Source organism: Juglans regia, chromosome 12 (genome assembly GCF_001411555.2).
Source record: "Juglans regia cultivar Chandler chromosome 12, Walnut 2.0, whole genome shotgun sequence".
Lineage (NCBI taxonomy): Eukaryota > Viridiplantae > Streptophyta > Magnoliopsida > Fagales > Juglandaceae > Juglans > Juglans regia.
Window position 1 is genome coordinate 30455686 of NC_049912.1, and position 18213 is coordinate 30473898.

Consider the following 18213-nt stretch of genomic DNA (forward strand, 5'->3'; position numbering starts at 1 on the left):
AGACTTAATAACTTGCCACTCTTCAATATAGACTTCAAAAATGTGTTCACCTAATTAATTGCAAACGAAATCTAATAAGTTCTTGAGCACATACAAGAACAACTCATGTATGGGTACGGTGGGAGGAAAATGTGGAAATAAATGGAACAGATGCGTTAGGTTTGGTGGACATGTGATAAATTTTAAGTGTGATTCTCAATTGGTTTGCATTTGCTCTTCCCAACTCATTTTATCAATGAGTGGGGACTTGAGATTAAGAATAATGTTACATACAGTCGTGAAATGTATAAATACCGTGTAATCGTTTTGAAAAAGAGTGGGATCTACTCATAAAAAATTAATTTCTTTTCACGTAGGTCTTATATTTATTTACTTTTTTTAAAATGACTGTATGGCGCTTACACATTTACAACTGCAAATATCATTTCTCTGAGATTAAATGACAACAAAAGGAAAACAACAACAAAAAACAAAGGATTGGCAGTGAATTTTTGTAGAGAATACAGCCTCTGATTTTGGGTATACAAATCCAGTTCAGTCCCGGCTAAACAACAATAAGTGCTTTTATTGTAAAATAATATTTACAGTTTTAAAATTTGTAATTTTTGTTTATTTATACATTTTAAAAAATATGAATAAATCTGATTTTTATATAAAAATATTATCTTTTTTTAATGGTGATTTCTTTTTCTTTTTTTTTTAAATTATATATATATACAAAGACTGGACTCTCCATAATTATATATAACATTACACGCTTTGATATACGTCATCCGAATAAATATTGCCTACTCGCTATTTTCTAACAAGCGATAGGACCTTCTTCGTCCTTGTAAATATGAGATATTTGTTTAAATGTAGTAGAGAGAGGGCAGTTAAGTAATTGTATAGCGGTTTGGAATGGATTTGAGATTGGATATAATATGGCCGTTTGTATGACTGGAGCGATCGTTCCGTTGTCCGCGAAAAGGACTTCCTCCACTCTAAACTTATTTTGAACCTTTTTTTGTTGCGGCAAGCTGAAATCATAGACTTTTGACCCTAATTTTAACGAAAAGTGAAATCCAGCATAAAAACTATCTTAAAGCATCTGTCTTTGGTGATAGCTAGCCGTTTGAAAAAGCAAAGAAAGCAGGCCGCGGTCCTCGACTTTTGATGCGTGCATGGCGCTTGCTTTTCAAAAGTCCCATATATTTTTTTTCACTCTCATATATCCCTCCTTTGCAATTCAATTTAATACGAGACTTGGTACGGACGACGGTGGATGGCATAGGCCGTACCCTTCCTTCTGTAAGTGCATGCAAATCAGCCATGCATATATATATGCCCATGTGCTGGGCGGTCTCTAATTATTTATGCCATTATGCAGACGTCCCTTGGGCTTTGATGCTTCAACTACACAACTACTACCATTATTTGAACGTTTAGTGGTCAATTATTTCCCAAGTCAATTAGTTCGTATCCCTTCACTGCAAATTGTACCATGATAGATTGTGTCATCTGTATAAAATAATGAAGGAATTAAGAAGGCTGAGGTTAGGCCTTTTGAATTAAAACCGCGTGGGTGGGTGGGGGCCGGGGCCTTCTGTTTTTTGGATCTGAAATGCTAAAAAACCGAAACCTTTTTGGCAAGACCACCATGCATCAAACCCGTCCGTGAAGTGATGGAGTAGTAGTACAAACCTGGTCCAAGTTAACGGATTACTAGTTATAAACAATAAATTTGGATGAACCTGCACCACCAAACAAACGAAGCAAGTCCATTTCCTGATATTAAATGTCAACTACGAATTTAATTATGAACTAATAATGACTTGGTTGAATGACCTCTTTTTTTTCTATTTTGTCTATCTTCCTTTCTCGATCAGCAGTTGAATTACCGATCGATATTTGGTATTTCATATACCGATTGCAGCGAACCTCGTTTGTTTTCATCTATATCTACCAATTAATATCTCGCTGGAATTTGGGCGGATTTGAGATGAAATTCTACGCCTTAGCGACAGACATATATCAGTTATCGGGGCATACTATGTAAAACTTTTTGCGTTTTCCCAAGCCTGTAGCTAAAAATGAAAATGTGTGTTAACCGAGTGATTCAAAATGAAAATGTGTGTTAACCGAGTGATTCCTACTCAGGATATTTGTTTCTAATGTATTGAGTTTTAGCGCTGTGGAGGGAATTGCACAGTTAATTGGAGGGGTTTGGATTTAGAGATAAGTTGAGATGGGTTAAGATGGTTTGTGAATAGTAAAATAAAAGTTAAATTATTTATTATATTTAGTGTAGAAATTTAGGAAAGTTATTTTGAGATTTGAAAAAATTGAATTATTTATTATATTTTGTGTGAAAATTTAAGAAAGTTGTAATGATGAGTTGATGTGTATTTTGAATCCAAACCTCTCCTAAAGACTCCGATGATAGTATCTAGTGGAGATCGTTTCATGAGTTTCGGAGAATTATGCAACGATGTGGTCTTGCCCCGCTCATATTTTGTTGAAGTCATTCGTGTCATTGATATGTCAGTTCACATAACTCTATTTGGTTTCATTTTGTTCTAATTTATCGTAAGCTTGATCCGTTAACTTATCGAATTTATCACTTTACGTTGGTGCTTGTAGATAATATTGTTAAGTGATTGTATATATTGACACATTGAATCTACAAGAATGGCTATTTATTGTGTTTGGATGTTAAGATGATATTAGTTGATCTGTAAATAATAATATCTTACAAGTCTCATTGAGATGTATTTAAATATAAATAGGTTAATATATGTATTTAAATCTATGAAGTAGGTTGAGATGAGTTTAAACTTTTTTATAAAAAATTTAAAAAAATAATAAATTTCATCAATAATTAATTTGAGATGAATTGAGATCACTTTAACAACCATACGGTAACTCTTTAACCGATTGCATAACCGAGTGTTTGGATTTTCTGATGTATACTTTAATTGTGAAGTCATATCAATTCATATATATATATATATATATATATATATATGTATGTATATGTATGTATGTTATACATGACTCATGTAACTGAATAAGCTGATGTACATGTCTCATCCTTAACACCTTGTTTGCAGCATTTGGACATCTTGCATTTATATATACTAGTAATAGAGCAACGTCCAAGGGACGTTTGCCTAGTTTAGATTTTTTACAAAAATTATATAATTTTTTACAAACAAAAATTAGATTTATAAATTATTTAACAAATTTTAACAAGTATCGTTAGATAATGATATAGTAATAAAGTATAATAATTATATGTTTGAATAGATTAGAAAACAAAAGGATTAGTTCAAAATACGACAGTATAATAAAAATTTTACAAATTGATCACTTTGCTAAATTTGTTTAATACAAGATTAAGAAAAATATTAGTTCAAAATGCTGGTTGACTTGTTTGTGGCAGACCATGCAATGCATAACATCTCTTTATTATCGTGTAAATTAAGTCGTGAAAGATGTGATAAGCATCTTTCACAGGCAACGCGTAACAAGTATATATTAATTTGAAAATTACGTACTTAAAATTCATTTTTTTAATAATGTTACATCCCTTACATTTCAATTTTTTTTAATCATAATATTAGCTAGTTTTTTATTGTATTACAAAAAGATTAATAGTTTGACTTTAATTCGTAGTCAACACTACGATAATTCTGACAGTTGATTTTTGAAATCTATTAATTTTGACTGCATTGTTCTTCTTAGGGCGGGTGTGGAGGACGTAGGGTTGCAAGCAGAACAGCTGTTGTGTACATCTCCAACTGTCTGACCACTCTGTGGTAGCCCAAACTTTGCCGGTACCATTTCTCCTTGCTCAGTTGACTGAAGGATACCCTGCAAATTCAATATACCATCACAAAGGCTAGGTCATATTCAATATAAATCCATGGATGAGAAAAGTTCAATTTCAGAAATTTTTTCTATGATATTGATAACCATTGGGCACAAGGTTATGAACTTTGAGTCAGATTAAACACTGAATTTGAAGCAAAACTTGCAAATGAAACTCAATGCAAAAAATCACCAAAATCCAAATAGTTTATAGGAATTAAAATCCAAATAGCAAAAACCATGACATATATACAAGTTTCAGTTTATACAATTGAATGACATAGAACACTTCCTGGAATAAACAGTTTTTAAGCTGGAAATAAAAGAATATGAAGAAACCAAGTGAACCGTACTATCATGGTTTTGTATTTCACAATATGACTAAGATATTTTAATTTGATTGGAGCATCTAAAGCCAAGATATACACCACTTTTCATTAGAGAAAATGGGATGCAGAAAACTATTGTAAGTATCAAGATCTAAATTTAATAGATCACTCACCATTACAGAGCCAGATGGTTGGGATTGGTTGGGTTTTGTAAAGTTCCCAAGTAGCAGTCATATATTTCCCTATCCCTTCTTTTTACTAAAGCATTTTTATTTCCATCATGATTAAACACCCAACTTCATGTTCTCACAACAGAAACAAGACAAGACCCTAGCAATGGTACAAATAAATGAGTACATGAGGTCCAGTACAAGATAATATAAAATAATAACATAAAGCTCAAATTGATGAGGCATTGTAAACTCATACCCTCAATTTTTCTTGCAGCTTTTTAGTGTCAAACTATTCCCCTTCTGTAAATATGTCTCGTGAAGCCATTGATGCCATCGCAAGTTGACCTATGTATTCCTCAAAAAGCTCACTACCAAAAAGTATCGCAAAGATAGCTGCAGGATCAATAATTGCTTCACTGCAATATTAGGGAACCATGTGATGTATCAGAAAAGAATCTTCAAATCAAATTTGGCAACATTTTATTCCATTCTACCTACATATAGTACAAGAAGACACACACATCATCACTCTCGAAATACATCTATTGATAAATAAAGAACAAAATGCTAACGTCGAGATTCCTGATTTCCCAAAAGTGTCATATGCTTCTCGTTGGGTTGGATCGCTAAATACTTGGTAAGCATCACCCAAAACTTGAATCCAAATGAATGAAAGAAATATATACATATAAATATTGCCAATGGTTTGGAATCACATGAGAGTAGACGAAACATGAGAATTAGCACTGTTCCTCCAAATTTTCAGAATGCAAAAGTATCATTACTAATGTTCTTAGTAGATTAGTGGCCAGTGATTATTTCCATGTTGAATATGCATGCAGAAAGGAGGGCTCTGGTCACAATTAGAAAAAAAAATGAGAGGCTCAATTATATACAAATAATAATAATGATATTAAATTCCCTATAAATAAATGAAGAAATTTGAGAGTGACAGCTATATGGATCAAAAAATACATATTGACAGGACAGAAGTGTAAGTAACTTGATCAATTCATAAAATGTTTTATCTATGCATGTGCAAACAAAAGCAATTTTTATCTGTCGGAAAACTTTACAAATACTGACACACATATATAAAGGGAGAGAGGAAACAAAAGGCACTTACATTGTGAGGACCGATAATGGTTCCAGTCCAAAAGCGCATGTAGATGTCATCTCCATCATCCATTCCATAGCTGACAATGTCATCGCCAATACCTTTTTCACCACGTTCAAGCTCCTCCAACAATCTGAAGTTCCTAGGGACTGCATGGAACCTCATTCAGTCAACATTAGTAAAACAGAGAGACCGGAATTGGACTTAAATATTCAAATGCCTACAAACTCAATGTAGGAGTTATGGTTCAAATACAGATTTCATGGTAATGAACTCATTTTCCATATGACAGAAAATTAATCAGAAACTCGAGACTGAAATCTCAAGCCAATTACAGATTCTTTAAACGTTATTTATTTATAGTCTTAACTTATTAGATCCCTTAGTGGTTTTGTATTGGGTTCTTAAATGCTGTAGTCTGGAAAATAACCATGATTATTCTCATAGCTATACTTTCAGGTGTTACTTATGAAACTGCTTCCCAAGCTTCTGTAGATTTGAATGATACATATGGGATCCTATTTTGTAAATGTATATGGAAGAGATACAAACTTCATATCAGGGCCAACAAACTTCATATTGTTTGCAATAAAAATAAAAGTACTATAGGATGTACTACAATCATAAAGCAAGGTCGAGATGACGAAGACACAAATTTCACTTGCATACACGGCCGAATGCATTTAGTCATCCTTCGAACTACCTAGGTAACATATGAAGGAGACAAAATCTGCAAAAATATCCCAGGAAAGTAAGGCAGATTTACACCCAACAAATAAAAACTGGAAAAGAAAAATCCAACAAGCAGAAAAACGAAAAAAAAAAAAAACAACACAGGTTTTGAGTCGAAGAACAACAAGACTGGAAAGAATTTTTAAATGCTCTTCAGATTCACATCCCACAAAGAGAAGAGAGAGGATCCACACTAAAAACTAAAACATGCCTAGAAGAATGAACAAGAAACTCACTTCCTTCAGATTCCAAAAAATGGTCCATACCAACAAACAAAAATCCAACAAGCAAAAGAATGAAATAAAAAAATCAACACAAAACGGGAAAAAAAATAAATCAAACCATCCTTCAAATTCACATCCCACAGAGTGAAAAGAAATAGAACCAATAAAAACCATACCCACACGTTTCGTTTAAACCGCACGTCGGCGGAACGCGCCGCTCCGATTGGCTCCCAAGCCAGTCGACCGTAAGATCGGCGGGTGAGGCTTCTCCCGGTGGTGCGCGTGTCGGACGATGGTCGCCGGAGAAGCTCGAAACGGCTACCCCCTTTATTCTGCCGAAAACTTGAAAAAAAAAAACAAAAAAGCAAAAAAATCAAACGAAACCACTGGAAATGAACGACCGGCGAGGAGAGGGAGGAGAGGAAGAGGAAGAAGGAGCCGAAGCTCCCCACCCCCCAGCTCAGCGAGCGAGTTTCTAGAGAGAGAGGGTCTGATTTTTGACTTTTAGAGAGTTTGTAGAGGAAGAAGGAGCCGAGCGAGTTTCTAGAGAGAGAGTGGGTCTGGTTTTTTACTTTTAAAATCGAAATCGAGAGAGGCTATCAAACGGAAAAAGTATGCAAAGACAAGCGAGAATAGAAAAAGCACGCATCAGCTGAGAAGAAAAAGCTGCAAAAGAGAAAAAGTATTAACAGCATATAAGTATACTGACACACTATAAAATATAAATAAAATATAAAAGCTGCAGGAGTAAAAAAAGTAGAAAGTAAAATACATAAAAGTATAAAAGTTACGAAAGAAAAACAGTTGACAGTGAAAAAGTAGACAATGAAAGAACGTAAAAGTGATAGACTGACGGTTGGTAAAATATAAAAGAAAAAAATAATAAATACAAAACATTCTAATATCCAACAGATAAACATGTAAAATAAGTTTTTACCCATTGTTTTTAAAACTGCAAAAACTTAACGTTGATTTAACTGAGATTTGACGGAAAACAAGAAATTCCGTTTACTAATCGTTAGATAGCCACTTATATAATAGTAGAGATATATATATTACATAAGTTCCTTGTTAGTAAACAACAAATCTGAATCTTCGTATTTTTTCTCTCTATTTTCTCTCCAGCAGCCAAGACTCCACATCGCCTCACCCACGAAGCTTTTCCATTCACCGGGGGGAGGGGGGTTGGTGCTTCGGCTCCACCCACCTCCCCTCCTCGCCGGACACAACATTGTCTATTTCAGTTTAGCTTTATCTATTTCCAGTTGGTTTTTTAGTTCTTTTCCATTAGCACCGTCACTTGCCGATCTGCTGCTTTCCAGCAATATAGATTATTAAAATGCCTAGAAGTAGCACGAAAATGATTTGTTACTGATGAGGGTATTCTTTCGCGATAATCAATTATTTTTTTATCAATCAACTTTTATTCAGTCAACTCTTGTTGTCTTCTCTGTTGTAAAATACCAATTGTAAGATTTTTCGTTTGGTTATCCATCAGACATATTTGAAGAGGAGTGATAAGCAAAACAGACCTTCAGTACTGCAACTTCCTGTAGCTGGTCAATATTGATTTATGACTTCCTTTTCGTAGATGTTTCTAGCTAATTCTTAAATCATTTTCTTGCATGCATAACTGCATGCATAACAAGTTATTTTGTGTATGGTCCACCATCTGTTCTCCACTAGATATCACACACACTGTTGTTCTACAAAATATTTCATGATACAAATCAAACGTGAATTAATGTACAGAACCTTATGATATTTGCTTATTTTACTTGTAAAATTACGTATTGTTTTTCCCATAATCTTTAGCAATTATTCTGTCTTCCTGCAGATTTGGGAAGCTGATTTCAGTACTTTAATTTAGACCCAAGTAAACATACAGGTATGTTTAATACTCATCTAATTTTTTTACCGTGCTTGCTTGGGGCTCGAAGTTTTGATCGAAAATGTGATATTTCCCAATTAGAAACAAGAGATAGCTAGTAGCTTTTCCTGCTTAAATACATGCGCATCTTTATTAAAAAATGCCAAATAAAAACATGTATTTTTTCTCACGTAACAATGTATTTTCATGACAAGCTATATCCTATTCATGAGTTCCTCGATGGAGTATCAAAGGCTGCCTGAGCTCTTGGCTCCTATGTGAATCGTGTCAATTACAAGGAAGATTTTCTTAGGCTGAATGTTTTATTTATACATCTGTATATGCGCCGGATTGTGGGTGGGTCATGGGTGTGTGAGGAGGGGGGACAGATAAACACCACAAGCATGGTGCGCGCCGCTCTAGTTCCTTGTAACATATATTTTTCTTTTTAAATTACTATTGATTATTAATAATTGGGGTGTTCATGGTCTGACCAAGGCCGTAAGAGGTGGAAAATAAAGTTAGGACAACTAAACTGAGGATGCAATTGATAGTGGAAGAATCCCCCAAAACATAATGCAGGTTCTGATAGAATGGGACATGTAACTTACATACACAGTCCATGCATGATTCCGTGCTGTTCTTCGTGATTAGTACTTTATCTGTCTTGGGTTTGGTTTCATTTCTGAAACAAAGTTTGCTTTTGAGTCTTTACGTTTTCTCTGAATTAACTGTAAATGAGCAATATAATGTTCCTCTTATGTATAAACTTTGTCTCATATAAGCTATATACATACTGCAACTCATGATGGCAATAAAGTACAAAAAGCCCATTTTGCAAAATTTGGGGATCTTAACATGAGCTCTCTCTCGTGATATGCATCGCTCACTGTCTTGTCACATTCTTTGTACACATGAATCGGTCCAAGGATTTGAACCAATTTTAAGAAACGATCTGTTATAACTCCCAATCCCTTGTGGTTGTTGTTGTTTTTGTCCTTGTTATAACTTGGATGAATGTTCCCGTCCGCTTGTTTATTTGTTCTTTTCGTCTAAATTCAAAATTATACTGAAGTTCCCCATGCATATATGGTCCAGATCAGTAGTGCAATAATATTTGTCTGGTCATGAGCTGGACACAGATACATGCGATAGTTGATAACTGGGTCATCAAGATTTATTCAGGAAAACTCACATTTTTGCTGCACAGCAATAGACCGCACAATGTTTTTAGGGTGCTAAGAAACAGCAATGCTTTGTGAATGCAAATCATTTGTTGAAATGCCTCAATGAACAATTACTATTTCAGAGTTGATTACAGAGTATCATTTTCCCTTACAATAGCACATAGTGCTTGAATACTATTTATAGACAAGTCAGAACCAAGATACAGAATATTTCTAGAAGATTCGTTGGTTGCATTTCTGGAATTGCCTCACATGACTTTTGCCTTTTCTGTTGTGAGGTGATTCGGTTTTGACGTGCTGGGCATGAGTGAAGGCTGTGAGCCGTTATGCATGTGTGCAGAGGATTCTTCTTCACATTGAGCATTCTGTTTTGACACGCTGGCAGTGAGTAAAGGCTGGGAGCCTTTGTGCAAGGATACAGAGAAATCAGCTGCGCTAACATCCCCCCGCGAGACAAGCGGCACCTCCATGATGGTGAGGCTTGATCGTAAAAGAGAGAAACGAACAGAGGAGAGCGGCTTTGTAAGAATATATGCAATTTGATCTTTGCTTTGGAGAAATTTAACAGCAAGAGATTTGGCAGCAACACGATCACGAACAAAATGATAATCCAAATCAACATGTTTAATTCTTGAGTGCATAACAGGATTAACCGAGAGATAAGTAGCATCAAGATTATCACAAAATAAAGTGGGAATATCAGTAATAACAATTCCTAATTCAATTAATAAAGATTGTAACCAAAGTATTTCACAAGTCGTATTTGCTACCGACTTGTATTCAGCCTCAGTTGAGGACCTTGCAACAGTGGGTTGTTTCTTTGAACCCCAAGAAATTAAATGTGAGCCAAAAAAGATGCAAAAACCTCCGGTAGATTTACAATCATCCGAAAAGGCAGTGATTTTAAAGGAGGAAGTGGGAGAGAGGTATAGACCAAAGGAAGAGGTTAAACGAAGGTAACGAAGAATGCGTTTAACAGCTTGCCAATGAGTGAGACGAGGACTATGCATGTATTGACAGACTCTGTTAACAGCAAAGGAGATGTTAGGTCTAGTAAAAGACAGGTATTGAAGGCTTCCAACAACACTTCGATAAAGTTGTGGATCCTCAAAGGAGGGTCCATCAACAGCATTAAGACGAGTGGAGGAAGCCATTGGAGTGTTCATTGTTTTTGATTGATGCATATTTGTGCGGTGAAGAAGATTAGAAATATAACGCTGCTGGGAAAGAAACAAACCAGAGGAATTTCGAGAAACTTGAATACCCAAAAAATAATGTAGAATACCAAGGTCTTTAACCGGAAATGAGTGACGTAAAGCAAGAATAAAGTCAGTGATTAAAGAGGTATTTGAAGCTGTGACCACAATATCATCAACATAAACTAAGATATAAATGGAAATCATTGAATTAGACAGAATAAATAGAGAGGAATCAGACGCAGACGCATGAAAACCTAAATCTAACAGACGCGAACTCAACTTAGCAAACCAAGCCCTCGGGGCTTGTTTCAAACCATAGATTGATTTTCGGAGCTTACAAATAAAATGAGGATAGTCAGGATTTACAAACCCAGTTGGCTGATGCATGAAGACATCCTCCTCCAGATCCCCATGTAGAAACGCGTTCTGCACATCCAATTGGTGAAGAGGCCATTTCCGAGTCACTGCAAGAGAAAGAATTAAACGAATGGTGACCGGATTAACAACAGGACTAAAGGTTTCGGAATAGTCAAAACCGACTTGCTGGTGGAACCCTTTCGCAACAAGCCGAGCTTTTCGTCGTTCTAGGGTTCCATCAGCATGTCTTTTGGTTTTGAGAACCTATTTAGAACCAAGAATATTGAGGTTGGAAGAGGGAGGAACTAAATCCCAGGTGTGATTCCGTAAAAGGGCTTCGAATTCGGTAGCCATGGCATCACGCCAAGCCGGATATTGCGAAGCCACTGTATACGAGGTTGGTTCCTCAGGAATAGTGGTGGATTCGGTTATGGAGGCAGAAGGTTTGGGAAAAGGCCAAGAGAGAGTGCCATCTGTGCGTTGAAGGGGTCGAGAGTTATGGGTCTTTGATCGGGTCAACATTGGATGAGAGATTGTAGGATCTTGTGAAATAGGGATGTGAGGAATTGGTGAAGGTAGCGCAGGAGTGGATGGAGTATTAGATGAGTGCGGCGCAGGAGATAGGGGAATATGTGATGAGTTCGGCGCAGAAGGTAAGGTAGGGTTTGGGGAGGAAGACACACGAGAGGGAGTATTATTGGATCGGGTTGGAGAGGATGGGCTGAGATGGGCCGAATGAGTGGGAGAGTGTTGGACCGAATGAGAGATAGGTAATGGGCTGCTATGTGGACCGATAGGAGAGGAAGGAATATGAGAAGATGGAGCGTTGGTAGGATCGGGAGATATGGGTTGAGATGCAGATCCAAAAAGGGAGATGGGCGTGCAAGTGGATGGAGATGAAAAGTTGGAAATATTTGGAGATGAAGTGGTGGCCGAGAAAGGAAAGAAATTTTCATTAAAACGAACGTCTCTTGAGACATAAATTCTACCCGTAGGTATGTGTAAACAATTGTAGCCTTTGTGATTTAAACTATATCCAATAAAAACACAAAGTTGAGAACGCATATCCATTTTATGACGATTGAAGGGACGAAGATTAGGCCAACACGCACACCCAAAAATACGCAAAAATTTATAATCAGGTTGTTGATTGAATAAAGTTTGAAAAGGGGAGATATTATTTAAAATTGGAGTAGGCATTCTATTTATTAGATAAGTGGCCGTTTGAAAAGCCTCAGCCCAAAATTTGGAAGGAGCCGAAGATTGAGCTAGAAGAGAGAGCCCGGTTTCTACTATATGACGATGTCGTCTCTCAACACTCTCATTCTGAGCGTGAGAATAAGGACAGGTAACAGGATGAGAAATACCATAATTAAGAAGAAGAGAGGAAAATGGGCGAAATTCTCCACCCCAATCAGTTTGTACATCAATAATATTTTTAGAGAAAGTATTTTGTACAAATTTAATAAAAGCTAAGAAAATAGTAGAAACTTCAGATTTAGAATGTAAAGGGAAACACCAAATATATTTAGTAAAGTCATCAACAATGGAAAAATAAAATTTAAAACCACTAGAGGATAGCACAGGAGCTGGTCCCCAAACATCTAAAAATAAAAGTTGAAAAGCATGCGATGATCTAGAGAGAGAGGGAGGGTGAGGAAGAGTGTGAGATTTTGCTTGAAGACAAGCATTACAAAGAGAAACAGTAGACGTAGAGGTGACGGGTAGATGATGCTGACGAATAGTAAAAGATGTGACACGGGAAGAAGGATGGCTTAAGCGGGAATGCCAAACTTGAGGAGTAGTCCTTTCACCAATGAGAGCCTGATGATGAGTGTTGCTAGTGGACCCAGAAATGGACTCTTCATGTGATGGAAGCACGTACAAGCCATTCTTAACGGAGCCCTGAAGAAGTACTTCTTGGGAATGCAAATCCTTCACAAAGAAACCAGAAGAATTAAATTCAAAGAAAACCGAGTTATCAAGACAAAATTGTCTAACAGATAATAAATTCTTAGAAATAGAAGGAACATGAATTAAATGACGAAGAAGAAATTTGCCAGTAGGTGTGGGAAGAAGCCCAGTGCCAGTATTCTGTATGGGGAGAGAAGATCCATCACCAATAGAGACTTGATCGGGTCTAGTGTATGGTGTTGACTCTAAATTTAAGTTAGAGAAATCTGACGTAAAATGGTTCGTAGCAGCGGAGTCGAGAAACCATAAATTGGACGGATTTGAAGAGTTGGGAATGGAGGTATAGTGAGCTGTAAGAGATGGTGGTGGGGATGGTTGATAATTGTGGGTAAAACGATGATAACATTGAAACGCAGAGTGACCAACTCGATTACAGATTTGACAAGTGGGTTTGGTGGAAGACTGAGAGGAAAAGAAATTGGGAGAACCAGAGGAGGAATTACGGGCACCTCCTCGACCACAGCCACGACCACGGCCACGAGTTTGATGAAAGAAATTTGAAGCTGGACGAAAATTGGTAGAGTTGGCCGAGAACGACGCAGCAGATAGAGTAGTTTGAGTCTGATGCATGAGACGAGATTCATGATTTAGCAGATAACTATAGACTTGAGAGGAGGATAATGGTTCGGGTCGAGTGGTGATAGAAGAAACTACAGATTTATAGTCAGAGCTTAAACCAGTTAAAAGATAAATGATGAATTCGTGCGAAGAGAGGGGATGACCAGCAGAGGAGAGTGAAGAGGCTAACGACTTGGCTTTGTGAAAATAGGTAGAAACCGAATCGGAACCTTTTTTTAATGTAGCCAATTGGTATCTTGTTTGCATTAAGTGAGCGGTGGACTGAGCAGAATAAAGATTATTAAGAGTAGTCCAAATTTCGTGAGAGGTTGGACAATCAACAATTTGAGAGAGAATGTTATCGGTGAGAGAAGAGTAAAGAGAAGAAATGATCATCTGATCTTGTAGAAGCCAAGAGGTATGGGCTGGGTTGGGTTTGTCATCAATGGTGGGAGGGGGAGGAGGAAAAGAACCATCTACGTAGCCGAAGAGTTGATGGCTTTTGAGGAAAGCAAGAAGTTGAGCTTTCCAAAGAGGGAAGTTATCGTGAGAGAGTTTGACTGTGAGGAGATGGGCAGCAGTATTAGTGAGGGACGGAGTTGGAAGTGGGGGAGCCATGGAGGGATCGTAAATGGACAGAGGTCCTAGACGGCTCTGGATACCATGCTAAGAAACAACAATGCTTTGTGAATGCAAATCATTTGTTGAAATGCCTCAATAAACAATTACTATTTCAGAGTTGATTACAGAGTATCATTTTCCCTTACAATAGCACATAGTGCTTGATTACTATTTATAGACAAGTCAGAACCAAGATACAGAATATTTTTAGAAGATTCGTTGGTTGCATTTCTGGAATTGCCTCACATGACTTTTACCTTTTCTGTTGTGAGGTGATTCGGTTTTGACGTGCTGGGCATGAGTGAAGGCTGTGAGCCGTTATGCATGTGTGCAGAGGATTCTTCTTCACATTGAGCATTATGTTTTGACACGCTGGCAGTGAGTAAAGGCTGGGAGCCTTTGTGCAAGGATACAAAGAAATCAGCTGCGCTAACATAGGGCAACCCTACTATATGCCGCCCAGCGTTTACTGCATGGCATACGCTTTTTGGGTTTTTTTTTTTTATATTTTTAAAAGATAAAAAATATATTTCAATACACTTAAAATTACTTTTTTAATCCTTACTTAAAAAAAAATTAACCAACAATCAACTAGAGCGATATGATTGTGAGATAAAGAGTAGTGTTTTCCATATTTTTAATGGTATGAAGACGTTGGAATTTGAATGCGCGCGTGGAAAGCAACAGTAATTTGATTTTGGGGAGCCCGCTTGGATGTTGGTTGGCGTTTGAAAATATTAAATGCGTTTGAATGTTGAATTGAATTGAATTGAGATGATAAATTATTATTAAATTATTATTTTTTAATATTATTATTATTTTAAAATATAATAAAATAAAATTATTTATTATTAATATTTAAAAAAATTATAATAATAAGATAAAATTAATCTACTAGAGCTTTGCCATCACAAAGTAGGAAAAGCAAGGCGTTGGATGTTGTCGTTGATAATCCATCATGACATTTGGATCTGGGAAAATTTCTGGGGCCCAAATCAAAAGTTAGGCAGCTGTGACTGTGAGAGCATTGTTTATAAATAAGGAAAAAGCTCACCGAGACATCCTGATTGTGACCTTTTTTTTTTTTTTTGTTTTAGAATTGTTTGGAAAAATATCTGATCTCAAAATTTTCTTATTGTCTGGTCTCGTCTCATTTTTTTAAATATTATTTAAATATAAATATTTTTAAATTAATTATTATAATTTTTTTAAATTTTTAAATAAAAATAACAAATAATTTAATTTTTTCAAATCACTAAATAAAAATAATATTAAAAAAATATATTCTAACAATATTTTAATTTTATAATATTTTTTATTCAACATTTTCTCTTTTTTCTTTTTCAAAACTCTATAAAAAATTACTATTCATAAATTATCTTATTACTATTCACAAAATTATCATATCATCTCACTCGTCAAGTTTGTCATTAGTTAAAAAATTATTTTTTAACGAGTTAATGATTTTATTTTAATTTTTTGAAAATAAAATACTAGAAAAAATACACAAAATTAAAAAATACAAAATACACATATCGGTGGGCAAAGTCGAGATACCTCTCGATGGCATTAGCACTGCCCTATAACTAAAGGATCTTGTCTAACGCTCCTAGAAGGAACATGATACTTTAATTAAGGATCGTGTTATTCAGACTGATAATTTAATCGATGAAATTAATCGATAAGTGTAAATGTATTTTTTTTTTGTTTTGTAATCATTTTTATACATTTTAAAAAAATATCAATTTATTAATTAATCATTAAATTAAAATTAAAAAATTCAATCGATTACTTTTTTAAAATAACATTTTTCTTTAAATAAAGGGGACGGTCAAATAAATAGAAATCTGCAACAATCTTGGAAACCAAACAATCACAAGGGTTGCTCTATAGCTACCGCTCTCAATCCCGTTGGTAGCTATTGTTAATGTAAAATATTATATTTTTTTACTTTATTTTTTTATATATGTATTTTTTTAATACTGTAAAATATTTTTTAAAAAAATAAAAAAATCATAATATCATTATAAAATACTTACTTAATTACTAAATAAAAAAATATTAAAACAATAAAAACGGTAAGAGTAGCTTTACTCAACAATCATAATTCACCGTTTGTATGGAGTTCTTGCGCTCTCTCTCTCTCATGGGAGTTCTTTGTTTATTTTGAAGCTGCGTTTAGATGTTAAATTAAGTTAAAAGTTAAAAATTAAATAAAATATTATTATAATATTATTTTTTAATATTAATATTATTTTAAGATTTGAAAAAATTGAATTATTTATTATATTTTATATTAAAATTTAAAAAAATTATAATAATTAAATAAGATAAATTGAAATGTTTTTAGACAAGCAACTAATGAGGGTTTTTTTTTTTCCTTTTTTTCACATATTTTTAATACATTTAAATATTCTTAAAAAATAAAAAAATACATCAATATACATAAAATTACTTCATTAATCATTAAATAAAAAAAATTTTGACCAACGGTCAAACAAAATTGGCAAATTAGTGTTTTCCAAAAAATAAACAAAAAAATCTTTACAACCTCCTAATACTCCACACTCTACATTATTTTTATTTTTTATTTTTTTTTTCTTTTATCAAATATTTATTATATAAATAATGAATAAAAAATTTGAAATAATTTTAAAAGAATAAACTTAAAAAAATTTTAAAAAATATAAAATATAGAGTATGATATAGATTATATAACAAAGCTCGAAAATAAATACCCTCGTTGCTTTCCCAATTTGTAAATTACAGTGGCTTGCTTTTCGTACAAGCTATTCAAATGATCGTTTGCACGGGATATAGCTGTACACTTTCTTTCCTTAGCCTTAACAGCATTGGCAATGGTTTAGATTGTGAAGTACAAGTCTAAATTTTATCTTTTTTTTGAGGTAAAAATTATGTATTAGATTAGTCAAAGGAATATTAGTGAAATTTTGAGCTACATAATTTAGGATTTTTAGTCATATATGAAGAGTCATTGTAGAATGATCAAATTAATATTTTATTATTTTTTCATCCAACTATCTAGGGTTGAAAACTGACCCATTCAATTCGGATTTTGGATAAAATCGACGCCGACCGAAAATTAATTTGTGGAGGAGAAAATCGGCCGAAACCGATTGAACGGGAGGGGGGGGGGGAGAAATACTGGTCAAAACCGTTGCTTCATTTCTCTAACAGTTCACAATCGTTCCTAGACCGAGCTTCCTCTGAGAGAGTAGAGAGAGTGTGTGTTGCAAAGGAGAGAGAGAGGATGAGAACAAGAAAAAACGCGAGGAGGAAGACGAAATTATTTTGAAACAATGCCATGGCATCGTCCTACTTAATTTTTTTTTATTCGTTATGAATTAAATGACACCGTTTGGTTTAATACCAAACGCGTCATTTAAGCTGTGTTTAAAACACAACTAAGGCTTAAAATGACGCCGTTCCACTTAAGTTTAAACTTAAGTGGAACGGCATCGTTTTAAGTACAAAATACATAAAAAAAAAATAATAATTTATTTAGTCTGTCGGTTCAGTAGTTAGAACCAGGTTCGAATCGACACCGAATCGGTCAATATCGATTTTCTCTATTTGCTACCGCACGCCGACCGGTTCTCCATCGGTTTCGGCCGGTTCTGAGCTCCGACGATCGGTCTAAGTCAGTCTAGGTCAGTTTCTCAATTTTTTGTACAACCCTACTGAACTACCTCCCTTTTAATATTAATACAAAATAGTAAATATCAATATTAATACAAGTGTACTTACAGAATATTAATTTTTTTAAAAAAATATTATTAAAATATATAATATTATATTACTATTTTGACTTTAGGATAACTAGTCCAATGTAAATTAATCTCTTTAAAAGTTTTTACCATAGCTAAAACTTCAAATTCTAATCAAAATTAGACTTGCCAATGATTAGACTTGTGAGGGGAGAGAGGGGCTTAGGCCCAAAGAAATCAAGCTGCGGAGACTCCAGGCCCCTCAAGCGGAAACTCAAAGCAGGCCAGAAGC

The 18213-nt window shown here is 34.8% G+C and overlaps 1 long non-coding RNA gene across 2 annotated transcripts; it reads right to left on the bottom strand.

Annotated features, from left to right (window-relative positions):
* Positions 1-3549: 3549 nt before the first annotated feature.
* On the bottom strand, positions 3550-7128 carry LOC108983669. 2 transcript variants are annotated; one of them, XR_001994912.2, is made up of 5 exons: positions 6604-7128; positions 5481-5620; positions 4611-4770; positions 4355-4511; positions 3550-3855 (listed from the first exon to the last, which is right to left on the bottom strand). It is a non-coding gene; the product is annotated as an uncharacterized LOC108983669 (long non-coding RNA). The 2 variants fall into 2 exon arrangements; XR_001994911.2 differs by lacking the exon at positions 4355-4511.
* Positions 7129-18213: the final 11085 nt, after the last annotated feature.